The sequence below is a fragment of the Leptosomus discolor genome, chromosome 1, assembly GCF_034619465.1.
Source record: "Leptosomus discolor isolate bLepDis1 chromosome 1, bLepDis1.hap2, whole genome shotgun sequence".
Lineage (NCBI taxonomy): Eukaryota > Metazoa > Chordata > Aves > Leptosomiformes > Leptosomidae > Leptosomus > Leptosomus discolor.
The window spans coordinates 117,922,452-117,937,623 of record NC_141391.1 but is presented as its reverse complement, the minus strand read 5'-3'; positions in this window follow the sequence as shown (position 1 = coordinate 117,937,623).

The following is a 15,172-nucleotide window of genomic DNA, read 5'->3' as shown; positions in this document are numbered from 1 at the left end:
TAATTGTCTAGCCCACACACCCAATGTATTCGGGGGGGAATCCTGCAGAAGGAAATGGAGAATACTTCCATTAACGGCCGTGTAATATCAGTGAGAGCAACTAGATGTCACTCACAGCAACAGGGATTCTTCATACTAGAGTTTTCATTTCTTCTGGGTAAGAGAGCATTACGCAGAGCAGATTATAATATCGTTATAAGTTACCATTAAGAAAACAGGTTAATCTCCCATGAATTTGTCAGTAATAAATTCTAAAAAGTTCTGTCTTTGTGGAGAATAAAGACAGGATAATCCACTACTTGTATTAGGCGAGTTGTTGATAGGTCCTTGTGTTTAAACACAGACCTTTGCTATCATTAAAACATTTATTTAAAATTATCTCTTCTCTGTAGCCCATGAAAAGTTTGTCATGCTTATCTTTCAAGGACAAAATGCAGTGCATGGTAACAGTGCATAAACTCATTGGAACAGTTAAACAACCAAGGAAGCAAAAGAAACAAAGGTAAATACACCACCTGGTATCAAAAAAATGAGATACCTTCTTTTAGTAAGCAAAATAAAACGTAGTTTCAGGTAATTGCAATCTGGAACTACAAACCCCTCTCTGCCACAGATCATAAAGCAAAGTAAATTGACAACAGCTATTATAAAAATAAGAACAGAAGAGTGCCAGGAATGAAGATATGTTTCAGAGGCTGGAATTTTGCATTCAATCTGAGCACATCTAAAGGCCACTTTAAACATATGGAGCTGTATTTTGTATTCTCCTAATCAGAGAATGAAACACAAGAAAAAAAACATTCCTAAGAGCCTCCTAAGAGGCATCCATTTCTGATAAACAACCGGCAAACCGTAGAAAGCAGATTAACCAGAGCAGCGACTGCGACAGTGTGAACGCAATACTGCAGCACAAGAACAGGCAGCATTTTGCTTTTCTATGGTAACAGACTCAGTGCATAGCACTTACCATTTATATCGTGGTGACTCGCAAAAAATACTAGTCAGAATTAAGGACACTTTCTCCTTCTTGTATTAACACAAATGACAAAGCAATTTTCCAGACTAAATTATGCATTCACATTTCCTAAAAAGATGAAGTGAGAGGAAAGCAGAGACTGAGCCTGATGATTCCATTTTGCAGATCTCAGTACACACGTGCATTGGGACCCAGCTCTTACAGTCCTGCTCTTTAGCCAATATCTTAGTAGGGGTGGCAAGTGAACATTCATTACTGTCCCAAATGGTATGAGATTACAAACCGGGCATGTAAGGACTGCAAAGTACTACAAGAGAATTCAAAAATCAGCAAAACCCTCAGCTCAAAGTCTATTCAAGATTTTTGCAAGGTGCTTACTGAGGTGGACTTGCCCTGGGGTTTTACAACTGGCTTAAATAGAACTATCAGCCTACTGCTGAAACACTGTCCTCCCCTTCATCCCTGCAGTGCACTTGTGACCCTTGCTTCACCATCAGCAACCGTTCAGCCAGTTGTTACAGGAATGGGCAGAAGGGTGGAAGGGAGGGCCTGCCCCTTCTCTGTGGCGACACTCGGCTAGACTGGCTTAAGCCAACCTTGAAACTGCACTCTTAATTTCACAGAATCATAGAATCATTATGTTGGAAAAGATCTCTGAGATCATCAAGTCCAACCGTTGACCTAATACCGCCATACCCACTAAACCATGTCCAAAGCGTTTTTTGAACACCTCCAGGGATGGTGACTCCACCACTTCCAACACTCCGCCTGTTACAGTTTGACTACTCTTTCAGTAAAGAAATTTTTCCTAATACCCAATCTAAATGTCCTCTGGTCCAACTTGAGGCCATTTCCTCTCATCCTGAATTTCTGCTATGCAATATGAAAAATAGCAATAATATTGAAGTAAGCACGTAATATTTTTCGATGAGTGTTTAGTTCTACTGTAAAAAAGAAAATCCTGATTGTTTTCTTTTTCCCTTTTATGGGACATGCAATTTTTGCTGTCTTAGTACAAATTTCCTGTCAAATTATGGTTCTGGACTTAATGTTTCTTACGCTTTATTAACATCTCACTGTCTGCGGAATTCTCGTATCATCAAAAGGAGCATTCCAGACAGCAGACAAAGCCTACTGTGAAGGAAAACAAACATCTATAGATGCACAGCGACCAGCTACAGTCTGTGCACACATATCGCCGGGATCCAGACTGAGCCCAGTAGTTTGGTCTTCGTTCTGATGCCCTGTGAAGTCTGGTTCACCCACAGCTTTTTTAGTATGTTGAACACAGAGTCTTGAGCATGTTTTCCTAAGAAATTCTCTGTTTTGATACCTCCTCCAGCCATGGATCTGAAGCTATTCCACAATTAGAACCGCCCCCAAACATTCCCACTAGGACAGCTAAATGTCAAATTTGTAATCTAAAGTCCAAAGCACAATTAAGACATAGCATGAATTGAGGAGCTGCTATGAGCAATACAAAATGCTTGGCTTCCAGTTGGCTTCATTCGCAGCTGAGTGGTCAACGTGTCTTAAAATCATAAGCTTGGAAATCATAATCACGGCTTGGAAAACCATACACAGCCAACTCAGCAAGACATGGTGATGAGAGATCAAAATTCTAGAAATAAAATGTAACTTTAGTTGTCTGCCTTTTCTTCTCATTAGAAAACAACCATTTGTTATATTTCATTAAGATAAAGTGTAGTTAATTAAAAAGTAAACGACAGCTGAACAATTGCCTTAACGTAGTTGTCGTGCTATATGAGGTCTCCTCAGGTAGCTTAGACATTCATTCACAAAGAGGTCATGCAAGAGGTTTGTAGCTTTCAAGAGCAGCAGTTGGTGGCCTGGAGAGTTGGCCTTAAGTGGCTTAAGCCTGGAGACTATATCCCGCTCCTGAAGCTTGTCCAATTTCTTACTGTCTTCATCCATCACCTATTCATCCAAAGGCATACTTTAAAACTGTAGTGGGGGATCCTGCCAAGACCGTAATGTACCTAAGGCAAGCATGTTTTTCCCATATAAAACAGCCTCTTAATATCAGACTTGTACAGATGACCCAGTTTTGCACAGGGGTCTTTTCTACTTTTCCTTCAATTTACAAAACTTGGTCTTCTGTTTGCTCTAGAACTGTGGTGGCTGCACAATTTTGTACAATCAGCAATTTTGTTTGAAAAAGTGACACAAACAGCAGTGAAAAAAAACACGCACTTCCCTCGTTCTTTGCATTCCGTAATTCCAGAGCCTCTAAGTCAGGGATTCTTTCCCGTTCATCATTCTGCTCTGGGCAGAACAATCACTGAATTAGTTTCATCCCTAAATCCCTTTACTTAGGTTCTACAGCAGCAATTCTGAAAGTAAAAGAATCAGTTTTACTGTGTCCAGTTAAGGAACGATCCGCATCTTGAGGGTCACCTCTGGAAAAAAAAACAGCCACATTCTTCCCAGATTGACACTTCTCATAAAGTCAGTGGCAGAAAACTTTGCCTTTCCACCACCTGATGTTGATCACAGACACGGGATACAACTATCGTACTCCTGCATTTATGTCCATCTCCTCCCAGGAGGAGTTTCTAGAGTTTGCTTCGTTATGTTTGTAGGATATATTTCTTTACAAATCTTTTAGCATCTTTCACAAGCGAGTGAACATCAAAGTGATGACACATAAACCTGAGCAATTCACAGCAAACAAGAGTTTGCAACGGCATAGTATATCCCCAAGAAGTAAGCACGTTTGCCATATGTGTGGCTGGAACACTGTACTTCAATCTGAAAAGCAATATACACTGCATCAGAATTTTTTATTTTCCTTCTTCCTCGGCAGTTAGGCAAATACCACTGTCTCTCAGCATCGCTTAGCAGCCAGATCCTAACTGCCATCTGAAGTTCTTTTGGCTCATTTTCCTCCACAGAATGAAATAAAACAATTCAGCAACTGTGTTTACTCTTTTCTTGCTCCACACTGATGTTTATTAAGCTTTTTCTACAAATAGGATATCAGAATAGGTCCAGTTTGTTGTCCAGGAGTCAACAGTATCTCCGATGGGAACTAATTTATGAAATGTATTGCATATCTACAAAACTCCTTTTCTGTCACCAGTGAACATGAGGCAAAGAAACAGTCGAACAGTGGTAAAAAAATGTGCCTTTCAGTTTTTGCATTGCAAACTTTTGTCATCTTACAGTCAAAAGAGAGATAGATTTATTGATTAATGGCTCATCTCTATTGGTCATGAAATAGCTTCAGAAGCCATCAGACATAATTCAGTGTGGAGAGTCCATCCAGCCTGTCCAAGTGTCTTACAGTGTCTATTAAAGTTAAGTTTTTATGCCATTCAGTAGATCTGTTACCTTTCTGTGGCTGATTATGAGGCCAATAGGAATGTGCATTAAATCAAATCCTGTTTCTGAGACCTTGCCCAAGCTCTGGCTCTCCATTTCATTATTTCCCTGTTAAAGTAAAGATAATGCCGTACAAATACTTTGGCTGTGAGCTACAATACAGGTATCCTGGCTATGCCACGTTCCAACTGTAAAAGATACCTAAAGTACAGCTGAGATCACAAATGAAGTGGAGCACCTTCACTGCAAGGTCACTCCTGCTGTGGCCGTTGCCTTCAATGGAGAAATATTGATCTGGCAATTGCCTTCAAGTGCAGGAAAAGCTATGGGGTATACTGGAATGTGTGCACATGGATTACCTAAGAGCACCGAGTGTCTGCCTTGTCAGAAAACGAGACTGATGCCCACAGAAAGGAAGAGTGGAGCATCAGCTTTTCAAAGCAGGACAGACACAAAGATGTATCTTTTCGTAGCTGTGTAAGGATGTCCCAACACCAATGGAAGATTCTACAGGTTATTAGCACACAGATATTATTTGCATGTAGTATTATGACGGATACTGACAACGATGGACATCAGCACTACAGTCACTCACAAATGTATAAAATGGAAAAGCTGTCAAGACAGGCATAAACAGAGGGAACGACAGAGAGGCAGACAAAAGGGCAAGCACAGAAATGGGCAGCCACAGGTAGTTCCCTCTTCCAGCTCTGCCTCCTCACCACTGCGTGCTGATGTGGGACCTAAGATAAATGAACTCACCCTTTCTCCCCTGTTATTTTTGAGAGGAAAAAAAGGGGTCTGGTCAATATTTCGCAGATACCTTCCTTATTGTGGAAACACCTTGGCAAAAGCCCAGCTATCTTTGATTTTTTTTTCCCACCACGAGTGTTCTCAGGTAGTGCTTTCTCTTTCGAGGGCACAAGTCAAAATGCGGGAGAACACCGCATGCCACTGCAGCGGTTTAGTGTCAAAATATCTTTTTTTTTTTTTTGATGTGAAGACGAGAGTAGTTTTTATTCGTGTAAAAATTCCAGAGCAAAAAAAAAAAAAAAAGAGATCATTAAAAATCCATTTTACCCTTTCTGGTGGTGGGGGAGACTTCAAAACACTCTAAAAGGGCCTCCAGTGTTTTGGTCACTGGCTTTCATTTCACAACAGGTGTAGGATTCCACTTGCTCCGTTTTGCATAGCCCAGTGGATTGTTTTGCAGACAGTGAGGAGAAAGAGAACAAATGCAAACACACCTCATCTAAACAGATAAATGCGTATGCCCGGTCCAATCAAGTGTGACAGCCCCAATCCAATTCCTGTTTCTTTTCTGTAGTAGTGAATTTTAGAGATCAAACAGAATGGCTCCCAACATTTCTTGGATCAGAAGAAGGCTAGTGATTTTTCTTCATGTCCTCAAAGCCCCTTGAAAACAATAGAACTAAATCTTAATAAAAATTGGTATTTTTAATCTAGGAAAGTTTCTGGAGACTTCAGTCAAGGAGAAGCAGCAGTTCAAGATGCTAAGGATGGATATAAAAAAATTACAATGTCCGTTCGAAAAACCCACGTAGTATAGGGCAGAGTCCCTAAATGATAGCACAGCCCTTCATCATCATTTGCAGCCGCAGGAAATTAAAGACCTAAAATTGAAGCTGACAGGCAGAGCTAAGCATAGTGCTGCCCGCAGCATGTTATTTCCTCAGTGTCATAGCCTATGGACCCATGAAGCCTGCAGTCTGGTCATCTATAGATCCGTTGCTGGCTTACAAATTGACAACCTAAAGCTACTTTGGTACTGCAGACCCCAAAGCACAGAGGTTTGTGAGCAGACTGTCAGCGAGGCTGGTTACCAGGAGCAGCCTGGCAGCTCAGGCAGAGCTCAGCACAGGCAGGGAGCAGCGGAATTTAGCTTCCAGTGAGCTCCTCGCTACAGTAGCTGGGCTGTCACCACGTCCTTGCTGCTATGGCTTCTGGGCCAGCATTAGCGTCTCATGGAAGTGAGACCATGCAGAAATTGTTGCCCATTCATTAGAGTTATCTTGAAAGGGGGTACTGGTTTCCGCCTTCCTGCAACATACAGATCCGATCTGTCATCGTCAAAGAAAATACTTGGCTCGTGCCCAACTCATACAGTTGTTTCCAAATGCACATCGAAGAGCAGCCTGGCTGCAGGGGATGGCCAGGGAGGGGATCGCAGCTATCTTGCCTTTACATGCAGTGCGGAGGTAAGCCATGGTGCTGTCACTGCCGGGCAGGGCTGGCATGCATCTCCTCATTGTAGAGGACAGTGGTGAACCCAACAGCAGTGAGGGGAAGAGGAAAGAGGAGGCCATCATCAAACGAACATGCTTCGTGTATTAAACTTAGCTCATAGCTGAAGTCAAGACACTCACAACATGACTGCCTAAATCTAACATCTAGAGTGATATTAATTAAATTTCTGCTTATAACTCATTTTAGACTTCCAGTAAGATTAAAAAGAGTTACAGAAAGGCACATTTACATTTATGGTAACATAGAAAATACAATTTTCGTCAAAAAGGAGAAGGCTTTTCTGGAGACTGAAATGGGCTGACAGAAGATACTATTCTCAGAAGTATCTGATATGAAGGGTTTTCTACCATTAAATGAGTTGTTAAATAAAGCCCATCAAAATAAAAACAATTTCCCATAAGTTACTTAGTTCTAGTGTTTTTTCTTTTTTAAAAAAAAAGGGCGGGAGGATAAAGTGGTGGTGTTCTAACAGGTGTTATCTCTTCAGCTGTGAAGGATAATCAGGAACAATATTGTCCAAAAGCTACACTTCTCCTGATGATTATCCTGAAAAATGGAGGAGTCTGTTTCATTCAGAATTTTTCCTATATTTAGTCTGGCCTGAAACCAAGACACAGTTTCTCCACCAACTCCATGAGATTTCGTGCCAGTTAATAGCACAGCATACCCAATGAGCATTGAGAAGACTGAGACATAGTTCCCTGGAATCCTTCAGATCCCAGGCTCATGCAAACACCTCAAAACAGCCCTTAATCTTTCACTGCAAGTACTCAGGTCTGGTGTATTTTAAGCAGGTGGAAGTGTGGGTGAAAACTTAAGGATGTTTATACCTTCTCTGTGGGACTCGCACTATTACAAGTTAGTTAAAAGACCCATTCTATTTTTGAATTTCATGTCGTAATTATTTATGTTTTGTTAAGTGAAAACTTTGTGTTATTGTGGCTTTTAATTAGTCATACACATGCACATTACATTTCTTCGTAAGCCTAGCCCAACTTACGTGATCTTGCAGGTATGTGTTCCTCTTCTTTTGTCAAAGTTGCTACTCGTTACGTCACACGCTATTTGGAACAGAGAAAATACAGGTTTTCTGCGTTTCCAGGAAGGACAACTGCATAGTACAAGTAGTTCCACCCTTCTGTTCTCAATTTCCAGAAATCAAAATAAAGCAGTTGCACAACAGTTACACAACAGTTGTCACATGAGAAAGGCACCAAAAACCTGTATTTGGGAGGAGGAATTGTTGCTGTCTCAGCAGATTAACGGTACAGAGAATGTGGGCCCAGCTTCTGCTGGGGAACCAGAAATAAATTTGTCATCCCAAGGTTGGAAACATGAGGTGCAATAGGACAGGCAAATGACTCTTCCCTTTGAAGAATCAATAAAGACAATACACCAAGGACATGCTATAGAAAACAGACACAGAACATCAACGTGGAGTCTGAAATCTTCAATAAGTGTACCCAGGAATTCAAGGTCTGAATCAGGAACATTAAATAAAACACCCTAAAAAGCTATACTGTGCTTTTGCCTTATTTTAGTCTGCATTGTTGTTTTTTTTTTTTTTTTTTTTCTGTGTGTTGACATGGTGGTTGCTTAGACCTCAAGTTAATACCAGGTATGCGCAGTGCTGGAAACTCAGCAGACTCAGCTGGGCAAGGAGAGAGGCCTCTGAAGGCAATCGCTTTGGGCATGGTTGACTTGGGAGTTGAGGTTGTGCAAGACCCCTGAAATATCAGATTATTTTAAAACAAACTTCAGTAACTCTCTGATCAGCATCACTCACAGCAGGAGGGAGAAGGTGCTGCATCCTGAGTAATGGTTTGTAAAGGGGTTATGTAGTTCTCCCCTAATATCCTCACATTTCACATGCTTGTAGCATTAGATCTTAATTTACCACCAACACTGTACAGACAGGGCGTTGGCAGAGAGGTACTACTCTGAATTGGAGCACCTAGTTTCAGAGCCTCCCTCCCTACACCATATTATAAATAGAGATTTTTAAAAGTCAATGGTGCAAAGAGGTAGATGGCCCTGAACATTTTCTGTGTTTTGAGGAAAACCAGACTAAAAATGAACTAGCCTGTTAGCACCAGAGATAAAACGTGGGAAAGGAGAAAAATGTGCAGTGGAATTTTAGTAATGAAAATTGCCTGGATCCTCATGTCTTTCCCTGAGGGCTGGGGCTGCCCAAGGCCACTTGCTCGAGCAAGCATCTTCTCATCCTCAGAAATTTGGAGGAGTCTCTGGGACAATCCTGTGATAAGATTTGCTGAGATAAAGCTGCCATTTGCTTCTTGCTTGAATCTCAGCAGGTCTCTCGCCTAATCCCAATAAAGTCCATTACTATTTATAGGAAAAAAAAAAAAGACCATAATTGACCCAGCAAGGCTCATAAAATTTTGGGTGTTTGGGCAAAACTCACAGGAGGATGACAGGCATAACCTGCATCTGGACAGCAGGCAGAAATGACAAGCCAACACAACAGAAGGGTGGGGCCAGGATCATCAGCTCAAATACAAGGTACAACACGATGGAGAAATTAAGAACATGACTGCTTGGTTCCTGCGATCATTAGACTGCGGGGGGCTAGGAGAGACAGAATTCAAGAGATAATGAAACGTTGTAGGCAAACAGTTGGAATTGGCAGCTATTTTGCACAGATCACTTTTGAGAAGATTTTAATTCCCTAGTTTTAAAGAAATGTATTTCCCCTTCCTTCTTTATTCTCTACATTACATCAAGCAGCCCTGCCAGCTCCCGTGTGAGTGAGCGTAGGGGGCTATTGCTCATTCCTAGCCATATGTTTCTGTCAGATGTTTATTTGCTCGAGTGACAAATCGTTCTGAGCTTTTGAAAAGCTAGAGGACACTGCCGTTCTCGACTCCTACCTCATATCTGCAGTCACAGCCTCTACTGCAGTCAAGGAGCAGGCAGCTCCCAGGCAGGCAGGGAGAAGGAGAAAGGCCCACAGGCCACGCAGGTGTGGGCTGTGGAGCAGCACCCTTAAACTGTGAAGGGATATGCCCTGGAAGTAAAGTGACCCCTCAGTAATTACAGAAGCACCAGTCACTCTAGAGAGGAAGATGTTCCTTTCATAGAAGGAAAAGCTAGTGAGGAAAAGGAGAATGGTGAAACTGAAAGTCTGGCATCTCTGCTGCTGCCCCTCTCTGTTGGGCTATCAAAGGATTTGTAAACCTCTGCAATTAAGACCCTGTATCCTCTTAGTACCATTATCCTTAGCTGCAGTAAGGCAAACGAAGCTTAAAGGTAATGCTTCAGGTTTTTCTCTTTCTTTGTTTTTTTTTTTTTTTTAGTATTAAAGACCATATATAAATGAACTTTTAATGTTCATGCTACTTACTAGCAAATCTGGATGCTTGCAAGACTTTAAAACAGAGAAATTCTGTGCCACAAGCGGAAAAGGAGAAGCAGCACTTCTCAGAGACAAGCTGATGAAAGGGACAGTTGTAACAAAGACTTGGAGGATATCACAGAATGAGACGGTCACTTTGGGGTTTATCCTTGTTACAAGCTCTGATTGTGATACTGGTTCTTTTTCTAAGGCATGCTTAACTCCTGAAAGTAATCTCCGTAGCTATTAATTTAATCAGAGACTGGTTCTAACCACCAACATCACCATGAAAAGGAGGCAGAGAAAATTTGCTTTTCAGTGCAGACTTTCTAGTCCTCCCAAGGAAATACACAGGATTTTGCTTTTCTTTGTTATGAAGAGCAGATGGAGGCTCCAGTATCATAAGGGCGTTAGGGGTTGGTGGGAAGTGGAATAGATCCCTCTGACAGTCTGGCCATCCCAGCGTCCATACGACAGAATATTGCTAGTTACTCTTGCAAGGCCGTAAAGCAGTTCTTTTCTAGCAATTTGTGATTTGCTAGCTGTTACTCACAGCTTTCAGGAGATTCAATTTTCTACAGAGATGAGAGTTGTGCTAAGAGCTTGGTCTTTGCAACACCTCAGGGGAAGGTAATCCGTTTTGCACGCTTTTTAAACTGTCTCTTCATTTCCTTTGCTTTTCCTGTCCTAGTGTTCTCTCCATTATTTTCAACTGCTTTATCTTCTTTGCTTACAAGTGCTATACTTCTCTAATCTTGGAAAAATTGCCCTTCCTCCCACTCTACCTTTCTGACTTTCAGTAAATTAGCTGATGCCTCCATGACAACAAATTGATCATATCTCCTCAAGCTGTCTCCATAGGTCTCAGGCAAGCTGTCTGTTAAGGAGACCTTGTCTTCTCTGACAGCTCGCTTCCTGCTTTTCCTCCAGTACACTTCAACAGCGAATGCTAAGTTAAAGGAGACTTTCCTGTTGCTGTTTTACCTGATTGTTTTGCCACTTCCATGAACATTTCCTTCCCTGGATCTCAATGATTGCTCTCTTTTTATCCTGTCTTCTTCATAGCATGCTCTGACTTGATGGATCTCGAGTTTCGTAACCTTCTGTTTGTTTTTGAGCCAGCGTCACTGTTTCTCCTATCTTTTACTTATTACATTTTCTCACTGGAGCTCTACCACTCCCTAACTTTACCTAGCAGCTCTGTGCTGCTAACTGCCAAATTCATCTCTCTTTAGCCAATCTCCACAGCCCTAGATAGCTTTGTACCTCCAGCCATTTCCTTAATATCTTCTCATCTGTCTCTCCCACAAAACTGGATTAAAAGAGCCTTACTTTTTACATCCAGGTGTGATAGCTAAAATGCAAGTGATAATTCAGCTTTTACACTCCTTCCGCTCAGTTTAAGCAGCTCGTCTGAGTCAGGCAACAGATTTCATAACCAAATGTTGTAGACTTATTGCTTATTTTTCTAATTAAGCCAGTTGAGAAAGACTGCTTCTCATATTTTTCAACATCATTTAAAGCCATTAGCTGTTCCACAAAGGAGGTGGGTGTCCGGCTACAAACCTGTGGTAAGGGTAGAAAAGCAGCTATTGCTAACATTCAGCTCTTCAGCCAAACCAGCACTTTGAGAAGGCTTTTAAAATAATAACAACAATAATTGTTGTTGTTATTGTTAGTCATCATCATCATCTGGGTACTCTTACCTAGTACGATGTAGAAAAAATGAAGATGAGCAGACTGCCAAAGCATCTGCTAATTAGCCTTAGCTTCCTCCAGTATCAACCTATGAGTGAATATAGTCTGAAATCGTTTGGCTTAGGAGGCCTGTAAAACATCGTTAACTGTTTCATTAACTGCCTTGTCCTAGCAGAACGCTTTTTGAACTGTAGGGATGTGTTTGTCCTTTCAGAAAGGTGCTCTGTAGGTGCATTTCTTCACACAGCAGAAATCCAATACTAATGTCAATTCAGTTGCTCGGATTAAATTGAGGGACACTTGGGTGGAGCACAAGGAGAACAAAGTCCTCACTGTCCAAATGTATACCAGAGATCGATCAGATTTTTCTCAGCCCAGAGGAAGTAGGCTCAACTCCTGCAAATTAATGTTGGAAAAAAATCTTTTGATTTAGAGTTAGTAAAGGAGCCATGGCAAGCAAGGGTCTGTCTCCCCAGTCTCCCCATCCCCTATAGAGCAGTACATTCTTTAATCCCACAGAAATAGAAATGAAAAAAAAAAAAAAAAGAATCAACGAAATCCTAAAACACACCAAAAAAAGAACACCCCACTTTACTAGTGATTTTTATAGGCAGAAGACTGGGCTTTTATCTTTGCTTCGGGAACTCTGTGTTTCATGACAACTGTATTAGGACTACACAGCTGTCAATCCCCTTTCCAGAGAGACAGCTGTAATCTCGTTTATTCTCATACTCTGGAGAGCATATTTCTGTTCTAAACATCTTTTGATAACACTGAGAAGCACCTGTTGAATACGAGGAAAAAAACCCTGTGCAGACAGGCTAAGTCAAGGAAACCAGAGATGCCTTCGCCGAGTGGAGAGGCAACAATTACCAGGTCCGTGCTGACGCCCTAGCCTGGATCACTACCGCTCGCTTCAGGAAGCAGTGTGTCCTTTCTTCTGAATGGATTGCAGCACACTCAAAATTTCTGTTTGTAATCAGCTTAGCAATGTTCTGCCTGCTCCACACACAGTAATTTTCATCCACAGCCACACTGCAAATTCCTTGCTGCTGTGCAGCTATCAGCTTCTTAGTGCTCTAAATAGCTCCCGTGCGTCACATTAGAGCAACTCCCTTGCTCCCAGCTGACATTCCTAGTCCACAGAAATCTGAATATTCCTACACAGCTCCTCAGTTTGGGAAACGGAGAAATAACATGTTTCGTTACACTGTTTTACTATGTATTTCTCTGCAAGTTTTGACTTATTCTGGAGATAGTAAAAACGGGAGAAAACCCCTGCATGTACAACGCTTGAATTCAGTGACACATGACTGTGCTTTTTAACTGGTTCACAGGCACATTTGTCACCGTAAGGCTGAGTCCCCAGGATAGTTGTTGCCTGGCGTAAGAGGAGCCTAAGTAATTTGACTGTAGTCTTAGAAAGGTGGCTCTAATTTCGACTAAAAATACATTTACATTCCTTCTGCCTTATTCTTGACCACATAGCTTCCCTGTCACAGAGGCACAACCCTTATGTGCTCCTTTCCCAGTTATCCAGAATTTCTCTCCTCACCGTTTCTCCTAAACAGGACACAGCCCTGTGTGCCTCTTTCCTAGCTCCCACTGAGAGCCGCATCTTTCTCCCAGGTGAAAGTGATACAGATTTAACCCCCCAAAAACCCTCTAAAACTTACTTTTTTTTCCTCCTTGTTTAAGCAAAGACAGGAAAGATTTCTGAACTTGAAGGCTGTGTTATATAAATTAGTGCATCAGTAGGTGAGATGTTATATTAAAATAAGGCCACAGGAAGATAGTTTTATTCCTTTTGCACTAAAATTGACAATTGTTTTGCAATTCTTGTTTAACTAAGACAAGCTCCAGATTATTTCTCAACAATATTTAATTACATTAAACACTGAAGTAATTATATTGATTAACATTAAATATAATGAAGTAAACCTCATTTATTTCCAAGTTAATCACAAATTGTTACTTTTACTCAAATTTAATCTGAACAGAATATTTTCCGTTTCACTGTCTTCAAAGCTCAGCATGACATAGACTTTACTATCTGCTTAACAGATATCAAGGCCAGATTTTTCTCTAGTCATCACACTTTCTCTAGAATTTATTGAGGCTCAATATTGCAACAGTCAATACAATTCAGGGAGTGCTTTGGTAAGGTATGGCCCCACTAGGCAGAAGAGAAAAGGCTGGAGTGTAGGTTTGGAGCCTCTGGGTTGCTTTGGAAAACCCACCACACATTTGCCTCCAGCAGCCATCACATGGCATTGTATGGACCACTTCAACACTGCCCTGCGTGCTGCACTCAGCAGTCCCCTACAGAAGTGTCCAGGTTTCATCAAATCACATGTAACGAGGATTCTTCTCTCCATACTGCACCTCAGAGATAATCCGTCACAATATAAATCATTTCTTCTACAAAAATACTCCACAGTCAACAAACGTCAAAATGAAAACGCCTTATTCTGGAGGATCCACTTGCCTACAAACAAAGAGCCTACCATCCTCACAACAGCTGCAACTCTCCAATAGTTGGTGCGAAGTTAATAATGAAATGTGCAGTGGAATTCTGTGAACTGCCATTGTTGTTAAACAAAAAAAGTGAGTGAGTAAAAGGCAAGATAGTTGCGACCTTCTTGAAATTTCTTCATGTTCCACATCTCCTAGGCAGAGACGATGGGGACCAGTTCTTTCCTTTAAACTGAAAAACAAAACAAACAAAAAAACCACCTCAATTTTCAGTTTGGAAGAACAAACATAATTTGGAAAAGCTGGCTTGATACATTTGTTAAAAAAAAATGTGAAATTTTCTTAAAGTGTTTTTGCCCTCTCAGTAATTAATAGATCCGAGTAATTTTAACTGGATGTGGGGTTTTGTCTTGGATTTATTGTCTTCTGTTGCACAGCCAGCTAATAGTTGGCTGTTGATTCATCTAGAGCTCTTCAGTGTCTTTGCAATCTTCTAACAAGAAAATGTGTTTTCTCCACTAATGATTTTTCAATAAAGTAATTTAGGGTATTAAATATTCTCCAAGCCCACTTTCCTGTGGTTTAGGTGCTCTTGCTAGGTTCAGTCATCTGGAGAAAAATGACTGAGGCACATAAGACTACATTAAACAGTATTTACTGGTAGCTACAACAAGCCACACAAGTGATATCATTGAGAGTTCAGTATTTTGAGACTAGCAATTATATAAATTTTATGCTAGAATTTTTCTGTAAAATATAAATAAAGTCCAAAGAGATTTTTTAAGAATGAGATTGTTTTTCCTGGAGAAAACATCAGTGGCACCGAAAAAGCGGTATATTGGCTCTGGGGACCCATTTTGCTGAAAGCAAAGATGGTGAGGTGACCAGCTGGCTCAGACGCATTGAAAAGGCTTAGAAAAACCTTTTCGTATGTTGCTGATTTTGGCATTAGCTTGCTAGCTTTAAAAGTCATGGCGTGATCTGGAACTTTTTCTCACTGGCCAGCCGTGACTGCAAGCGGCTTCCATTTTGCAAGGTTTTGGCAGCATTTGTAA